Source organism: Micromys minutus (genome assembly GCF_963924665.1).
Source record: "Micromys minutus genome assembly, chromosome: 17".
Taxonomy (NCBI): domain Eukaryota; kingdom Metazoa; phylum Chordata; class Mammalia; order Rodentia; family Muridae; genus Micromys; species Micromys minutus.
In genome coordinates this window covers 5,347,650-5,357,184 of record NC_137952.1, presented here as the reverse complement: position 1 = coordinate 5,357,184, position 9,535 = coordinate 5,347,650, and the positions used below count along the sequence as shown (strand labels likewise).

The 9,535-nt window shown below is 37.9% G+C and overlaps 1 pseudogene across 1 annotated transcript; it reads right to left on the bottom strand.

Annotated features, from left to right (window-relative positions):
• Positions 1–3,995: 3,995 nt before the first annotated feature.
• LOC308431951 (peptidyl-prolyl cis-trans isomerase D-like) lies at positions 3,996–8,807 on the bottom strand (annotated as a pseudogene). Its single transcript has 2 exons — positions 8,518–8,807; positions 3,996–4,807 (listed from the first exon to the last, which is right to left on the bottom strand). The product of its transcript is annotated as a peptidyl-prolyl cis-trans isomerase D-like (transcript).
• Between the last annotated feature and the right edge of the window lie 728 nt (positions 8,808–9,535).

Below are 9,535 nucleotides of genomic sequence, written 5' to 3'. Positions count from 1 at the left end.
ATTTATATTCTGTCATGATGTTTACGTGGATAGACTTCAGGAGGGTGGGAAAAGAAAAACATAAACTGAAAATATAGTTTTCCAGCAATTTTGCAAAACTAGCAAGTTATACACTTCTAAATTCACGTGTAAGGAGGGGGCAACCTTCTCTTACCACTACATTTTACAGACTGATAATATGTCTTTCTCGGAATATAAAAAGAATTAGTTTCAATGGCTGCAATGTTTTTTTTTCACCTAAGAAAAAACAGTTGATTATGTAAATATGTACCTTGATGGCAGTAAAGTTCTGGACATATGCTTAATGTAGCCATAACTTCATCACCAACACAAACAGATATAGAAGAAACTGTTTCTAAGAATGTTACACCTGTCTGTATACACAAGAACCTCCAACTGTAGTTCTTCCTGAAAACCCCTTTAGGTCATTTAAATAGATTTCCTTGTCTGAAAGGAAGTCTTTTTGCTTTTTTGTTTGTTTGGAATGTTGTTGTTGTTTTGCTGGTGATTGAGTAAACCTGAAGCTTACTTGTTTGTTTATTCATTCATTCAATCATTCATTCGTTCATGGATAGTTCCACACGTATCCACACAATGTTTCCAAATAATTTTATACCTATTATCAGCTCTTATCTCCCTTTAACTCCTGCTGATACATTTCATCCCAAATATCCCCTGTCCTACCCCCATGCCTGTGTGTTCTTTTCTTCTATTCTGTTCAAATCTTACATAGGTAGCTAGAGATGTGTCTTCATGACAACAGTGATCATGCCATGTCCAAAAGATGTGACATCATGGCTCTCCTCTTTATTCACTGGTACTTTTATACACTTATATATTCATCACATATTTGCAATCTTTCATTGGTTGATGATCCACAGTGGTCCCTGTTAAGAACCTCAGCATTTTAATCACTGATGAGTTTATGAATTACCCACAATACATAAGTAATATTTTTTGACCCAGGCTGGAAGTAGTCCTAGTATATGTGTATAAGAATAAATATTTAGAAGTGAGTTTTACCATATCATGAGCCCTAACCTGAAACAACTTTAAATATGATCATTTGATGAGCATTCTTGTCTCTTGGTTAAAAATGTCATGTTTAAATATTTAATGGGACCATTGCCGAGAAGCCTTGATGTTAATCAATCTAAGACCCTGAGTCTCATATGAGGTGGTCCACAGCCTGTTATTTCCACTTTGGAGGTTCACACACCCTCTTCTATCCGAGTAGCTATTTGTGTTTATATATTTTCCAACACACAAACCCAAGTACAAAGGATTAAAAATATGTTTGCCAGTTTCTGACAAGAAAACTTTTGTCCCACTCACCCCCATTTAATACTCTTAGCAGAAAAGTAGCCACGGATAAAATGTAAACAAATGACCAAAGTTTTATTGACATGAAGATTATTTTACAAAGCACAGGAAGCCCTGTTTGCTGATCTCTGCACCAGGTTAATGTCTTTTGTCTGATAGTATTTCCTCTTGACAGCATTACTTTAAAATCCAATATTATGATGTTAAGTTCCAAATTCACAATGATGAGGGAAATGGAAAGAAGAGAAAATGAGAAACAAAACTGAAAATTACTTGCACTTTCTGACAAGGGCCCATGGCTTAAACATTCAAAATAGTTTACTTGTCTTCTACATGGATTCCCACTTGTTCCTGTCGCACATGTATAAGGGTTAGCAGAGAAATTAGTGATCTTATTATAGGAAGTATTGGTGAGTTGTAATAAGGTAAGTGCTAGTTCAGGGCACAACTTCTAATTTTTTGGGGGAAATAATTTTTATGCTAGCAGGTAAAGGTCTGTACTAATCAAGGTCAACCACATTGTTTAGCTTCAGGATCCTGGACATATGCACAGCACATTTTCCTAGGCCTGAATACACCTCTATTTCCTATATATTGTCTTTGCTTTTTGATATTGTGGTTCCATCCTTTGTTGGACTGAGGATATGCCGTGTGCTTCAAATACCTTTTTCCTCTCTCTAATAGATTTCAGATGTCCTATTAGACAGAAAGCAGCACATGCATTATGATAACATTGCAGTTTTCTTGTCCATCTTATGTCCATACATAAAACACATTTCCATTTTCAGCAGCTCTGTGCCTCATCATAGGATTAAGACAATGACAAAAGAGCAACATGGAACTATTTAACCCAATGTCCTTTTGAAAAGATGTCCTTACAAGTATAAATGAAAGACATTGAATCTACATTTACTTTTTAAAATTTATTTTACGGTAACTTTTTAATTCTTTTAGGAACTTCCTTCTTAAGATTTCTGCCCCTTTTCTATTATAGTCAGACCAAACAATCTTATCAATTGCATTAGGTGCAAAGAACTATAAGACAGACGCCCTGCAGCACTGAAACAAATCAGAGATGTATAACACATGTGCAGAATCTGTTATGTGATGCCTATACCGTAAAATGTCATTTGGAACACATTCCCTTGGTCGCTCTGGCTGTTCTGGAACCTAATTATGTATACCAGGCTGGTCTTGAACACAGAGACTCACCTGTTTCGGCCTCCTTAGTTCTGGATTAAAGATGTTTGCTGCCTCTTGTGCCTTAAGTATTTAATATTTGATTAACATAGAAAGAGCTGATGAATTTGATGATCATGCTATATTTAATCAGCTTTCTTCTATTCTCAATAGAATTACAAATGCAAAAAATATACAGTACATTTTTGTGGTGCATGGTAAACATTTTTATCCATATGAATTTCATTATTATGTAGACATAATCTCTGCCCAAGGAAGGAATTGACATGAGTCATGTGGTATGGATGCTCTGGTAGTAGAAAGAAAGTGAATGAAGGAAAGGTGGTCTGCAAGATTTTCCTTTGCTGGACACTTGCCCACATCTTTAGAGAAATTTCAGTCTGCAAAAGGAGAATATCTGCAGTCCTCATGGTGGTCCTTGTTATTACTAATTGTTAATTTCCAATAACGTCTTTACTTTTGCTCATTAACTTAAAAGAATGAGACTAAGAACAACTACAACAACAAGCTAAAGTCTCTGACTACATGAGGACCAGGAGCAGTGAGACATGTTCACACATATGAACTTAGCACAGCTTCCTTCCCCCACAACACTCAAACACTAATGTTTCTGTTATTACGCTGACATTATGGGTAGATGAGACTAATGTAAACAGTCCACTTACATTAAGAGTCTCTGGATAACCTTAAGTGGTTTTAGTCCATTAAAGATATCTGAGTAGGCAGAAGGCTTTCTTGGACAAGGAGAAACTCCACCTGTGTCAAGACACTGAAGGCTGTGCCTTTATTGAAGGTGCGCTATACCTATTTTGAACTTGCCTAGCCAGCTCTCCAAATTCATTTCTCTAAGTGCACATTTACATGGGAGCCCCTTGCTATACAGTCTTTCTGACTGGCATAGGCCAGTGTTTTTGACAACCACAGAAGTGGCCAAGACTGGCCGACAATTTGTGGCACAGAAACCTAGGAGGCTGAGAAAATCAATCTCCCTAAAGAAGTGTCAAGCTAAAATGTCCCTGTAGAAAACAAGCAGTCTTGTCCTGAAGCTCTAATCTCAGCCTTAGGGTTGTAGTCCCATTTTACGTTATCCTTAGGAAGTCCTGAGTGTTCTCATTGTATTGAAATAGATATGCTTCCTATCATTAAATTGACAGAAATAATTTTCAAGTACCTTCTACATTAGAGGAAGAAACGTTAAGGTATTTAAAACATTTTTTTTCAATTCATTAGACAAAAATTAAACATCTACTCTGTGTAAGAAACAGTGTCATGAACGTACCAAAGGAAAAGGTGAGCTCATTACACTGAGCCTTTTTTTTCCCACTGCACTTTATTAAGAAGGAAGCTATGTCTGTCCTGTTATGTAAACAATGACAAAGATCAAAGAAAACACATCAGGGATCATGTAGACAGTGATATACATTGTTCTTTATATAATAAATGTATAACAGTTAAGGAAAGTTTAATCCTTATTAAGCAAACACTTTTGCATATACTGCCTTCTCTTTCTGTGCCTTTATTATTTGTTTGACTTTAAGCAAATCTGCCTCGATAGTTTTATCTTCTGGGGCAAACCCCTGTCCCTTTTCAGGACAACCTATGCTTGATCACATTCTTTTAATCCTTGCCATCCTTGAGCTTTTTGATACAGTGCATTAGTATTTGAGGGTGCATTTTATGAGCCCCCAAGCAACTGTCAGTTGCCACCTGCCAATTTGGCATCTTCAATTTACAAGCACCAATATTTAGCACACAACTTAAGGCAACAGGTTGCAGGCGGGATGTATCTGCTTTCCCAATCACAGCCTTTGAACTACCCATGCACATTAAAAGTTTCGATTATTTTTTAAAATCCATCTTCCAGTCCTGAGACTTGAAAAAAAAGTATTTCCGATTTTTTTAAGTCTTCATATGTTAATAAAATTTACTCTACATATTTTAAATCTATGTCTGATTCCTAGGGGAAATCTGGATGACTGTCACCAGAGCCATCTTTGGAGAATGAATCGTCCCCTTCTTTCAGTTCTCCACATTCTGCAAACACACACTTTGGCAGGGTTTTCACGATTCACTTCTACATTTTCGAGCATCTTTGCCACACCTAGTCCTTTCATTACTTGACCAAATATCACATGTTTCCCATCTTAATGTGGAGCTAAAACTGCTGTAATACAGAACTGAGAACCACTTGTACTGGGGCCTGCATCTCCCAGTTTCAGCAAACCTTCCCAATTATACTTATACTGAAAATTCTTATCTTCAAATTTTTCTTTTTTTTGAACAACTTCATTTTAAAAAACAAAGATTAACATACAAATTTTAAGCATTCTTGCATAAAAGTATATGAATACATTTTTTGTTAGTGCTTGGCTCATTTTTTTTTTCAAAGGATTGACAGTGTGCACTAAGGTCTTACTAGTTACAGTGAGCATAAAGTACATGTAAAACAGAATGTAACCCGGAATTAGTCAAAGTTTTCTTGGTGTGTAAGAATTGAGCATAATGTTTTTTTCTTTTTCTTTTTCTTTTTTTCTTGAACTTCACACAGTCTGTGAGTTGTTTCTGCGATATTAAGAGCTTTCTGGAGTTAGTATCCCATTATCAGTGACTGCCTATTATGTCTGTTCTTTTGTGACTGGGTTACCTCACTCAGGATGATATTCTCTAGATGCAGCCATTTTCTTAAGAATTTCGTTAAGTCATTGTTTCTGATAGCTGAGTAGTACTCCATTGTGTAAATGTACCACAATTTTTGTATCTATTCATCTACTGAAGGACATCTGGATTCTTTCCAGCTTCTGGCTATTATAAATAGAGCTGCTATGAACATTGCGGTGCATGTATCTTTGTTATATATTAGAGTGTCTCTGGGGTATATGCCCAGAAGTGGAATAGCTGGATCTTCAGGTAGTACTATGTCCAATTTTATGAGGAAACACTGATTTCCAGAGCAGTTGTACAGTTTACAACCCCACCAACAGTGGAGAAGTGTTCCTCTTTCTCCTCATCCTCACCAGCATCTGCTGTCATCTGAGTTTTGGAACTTGGTCAATCTGACTGGTGTGAGGTGGAATCTCAGGGTTGTTATAATTTGCATTTCCCTGATGGCTAAGTATGACATGCACTTCCTTAGATGTTTCTCAGCCATTCGATACTCCTCAGTTGAGAACTTTTTGTTGAGCTCTGCACCCCATTATTTTAAATAGGGTTGTTTGATTCTCTGGTGTCTCATTTCTTGAGTTCTTTGTATACCTTGGATATTAGGCCTCTATCTGATGTGGGGTTGGTAAAGATCTTTTTCCACTCAGTTGGCTGCCATTTTGTTTTCTTGACAGTGTCTTTAGCCTTACAGAAACTTTGCAATCTCATTAAGTCCCATTTTATGATATTTGACCTTAGAGCACGAACCATTGGTCTTCTGTTCAGGAAATTTTCTCTTGTGCCTATGTGTTCTAAGGTTTTCCCTATTTTCTCATCTAATAGTTTCAGTATACCTGGTTTAATGTGGGGATCTTTGATCCACATACCCTTGAGCTTTGTACAAGGAGATAAGAAAGGGTCTATTTTCATTCTTCTGCATGCTGAGTGCCAGTTGTACCAACACCATTTGTTGAATAGGCTGTCTTTTTTCCATGGAATGTTTACAACTCCTTTGTCAAAAATCAGGTGATCATATATGTGAGGGCTCATTTCTGGATCTTCTATTCTATTCCATTGATCCATGTGCCTATATCTGTACCAGTACCATGCAGTTTTTAGCACAATTGCCTTGTAATATAGCTTGAAGCCAGGGATAGTGATTCCCGTAGATGTTTTTTTGTTGTTGAGGATGGATTTCGCTATTCTAGGTTTCTTATTATTCCAGATGAAATTTCACATTTCTCTTTCCAACTCAATGAAGAACTGTGTTGGTATTTTGATGGGGATTGCCTTGAATTTGCAGATTGCTTTTGGTAAGGTGGCCATTTGTAAAATGTTGATCCTTCCGATGCATGGGCATGGGAGATTTTACCATTTTCTGAGATCTTCCTCCATTTCCTCCTTTAGTGGTTTGAAGTTCTTTTCATTCAGGTCCTTCACTTGCTTAGTTAGAGTCATACCAAGGTATTTCATATTTTTCTTGACTACTGTGAAGGGTATCTTTTCCCTCCAGATTGCTTCTTGGGGCCATTTGCTTGGAAGGTTTTTTTTCCCAACATTTTACTCTGTAATAGTGTTTGTCTTTGTCTCTTAGATGAGTTTTCTGTATGGAGCAAAATGCTGGGTTTTGTTTATGTATCCAGTCTGATACCCTATGTCTTTTCATTGGGGAATTGAGTCCATTTATGTTAACAGATATCAAAAAATAGTGGTTGCTGTTTTCTGCTATTATTGATTTTGTAGGTTGAATTGTGTCTGTGTGTCTTTTTTCTTTTGGTTTTCTTGCTTAGGAGTTTTCTTGTTTTTACTATGAAGTGGTTCCCCTCATTGTAATGGGTTTTCCATCTATAATTGGTTATAGTTCTGGATTTTGGGTCAGATATTTTGTAAATTTAGTTTTGTCTTGGAATATCTTAGTCTCTCCATCTATGGTGATTGATAGTTTTGCTGGGTATAGCAGCTTGCGCTGGCACTTGTGCTCTCTTAGGGTCTGCATGATATCTGTCCAGGCTCTTCTAGCTTTCTTAGTCTCTGTTGAGAAATCAGGTGTGATTCTAATTGGTCTGCCTTTATATGTTACATGACCTTTTTCCCTTACTGATTTTAGTATTCTTTCTTTTCTTTGGGCACTTGGTGTTTTGACTATTATGTGTCAGGAGGAATTTCTTTTCTGGTCCAACCCATTTGGAGTTCTGTAGGCTTCTTTTATGGTTGTGGTCATCTCATTCTTAAGGGTAGGGAAGTTTTCTTCTATGATTTTGTTGAAGATATTTACTGTGCCTCTTAGTTGATATTCTTCTCCCTCTTCTATTCTCATTATCATTAGGTTTGGTCTTCTCATTGTGTCCTGGATCTCCTGGACTTTTTGGGTTAAGAGCTTTTTGATCTTTGCATCTTCTCTGACTGTTTTCTCTGTTTTCAATGTTGTCTTCGGCCCCAGAGATTCTCTCTTCTATCTCTTGTAGTCTGTTGGAAATGCTTGCATCTGTGTCTCCTGATTTCTTTTTTAGGTTTTCTACCTCTATGGTCATCTCTTTTAGTGTTTTCTTTACTGTGCCCATTTCGGTTTTAAATTTCTTCTTCCATTCCTTCATCTCTTTGGTTCTGTTTTCCTCTAGTTCTTTGAGTTCTTTGAGTGATTTTCTTGTTTTTTCTTTAAAAGCTTCTAATTCTTTATGCTTTTCCTCCCGTTCTTGTTTAAGAACCTCTATCATCATCTTGATATAGGATTTCAGGTCTGAGTCTTCTTTTTCTGGAGTGTTTGTCATTCCGCTGTTTGTTATGATGGGAGAGTTGGTTTCTAGTGTTAACAGGTTGTCTTGGTTTTCCTGGGGGTATGTTCTTTTGCTTTCCTCTTGTCATCTTATTGTCAGTGATTGGTTGTTCTTGCCTTTCCCCTGTACCGGCCTGTGTCCCTAGATCTCTGCTGTTACTGGTGGTGGATGGTCTGACTGCCTGTTTTTTACCCAAAAGCTGCTGGCTGCAAACAGAGAGCGCAATGCTGGGTTCCTAGTTCCCAGGATCAAGCTGGGCACGGGCGCACTTTCTGTGCATTCGGCAGAGATCTCTCTGCCCCTTGGCTACTCAGAACACCTTCTCACTAGGCCTGTGTCTCTGGATCTCCTCTGTTCCTGGTGGTAGATGGTCCGTGTGCCTGTTCTGCACCCAAAAGCCGCCAGCTGGGAAGAGAGAGCCCAATGCAGGCTTCTTGGTTCCCTGGATTAAGCCAGGCAGGGGCACACTTTCCGTGTGCTCGGCAGAGATCTCTCTGCCCCTGGCTATTGAGAAAGCCTTTCACCATGCCTGTGTCCCTGGATCTCCTCTGTTTCTGATCTCATTTTTTTCACAACAAACATTTTTCTCCAATTGTCTCATTCTGATTTGAAAAGTCTCTACCCTGAATCATACATGTCTTAATAATTTGGTGAAAAGTACATCCTTTAGAATAGAGAGGTTTCCAGTTGTGGATCCAGGGCCTTTTTTCTCCAACATACAATGCGTGAACATTTTTTTTGCACTTTTAGAAACATATCTTCAAACAATTCTAAAACAATTTGTCCAACTCGCTCCCTGCTGATGTCCACATCAAAGAAGACTCATGGGTTCTTGGAGTTGGGGTGTTTAACTAGATATGAGTGTGACATTGTCACTGCAGGTGCTGGAAAGCAGGACACGAATACCTCATAAGTGAGAGGGCACACATAGCCACTTTTAAAGGACTCCAGAAACAGAGATGTCTTAGCTTAGTAGTGGTAACATAGTGGTTACATGGAACAAACAGATGCTGTAACCAGTTAAACAAGAGGGCAGAGAAGGCTGACTGGAATACAGAAAGTCCATTTAAAGAATTTGGTAATAATATTTATATGCCTAGGAAAAGGACACAATAAAAATTAACCAATACTACTGAATCATATTATATCGGCATAAACAAATACTTTCGCCATGAGGTAGAAGGTTGGAATTTAATTTAGTATAATGTTCTTTTACAGCATTCTTCCCCTCCCAACTCTGACTCAAATCCACTGTACAGGAGGCCTACATTTCAAAGTGTCCACTGTAACTCCACGCAACAGCAGCTACTGGAGATTCTGATGCCCAGCATACGTGCTTCATTCATACAGCAGCCCTGATGGAGGTAAACCTAGGGAAGGACTTTCTTTTCTTTACAGCTTTTTAAAGACAAGGTATCACCTTATAGACCATACCAGCCTCAAGTTCAATGTGTTGAGTTGGCTGGCTTTGAACTTGTGAGCCATCTGTCTAGCTTTACAAGTGCCAGACTATTATGTGTGGACCATCAAACTCAATAGGAATCAGTCTCCTGAGGTAGTGAAGCAAGAGAAGTTTGGAATGTGCTTAGGTAAAAATT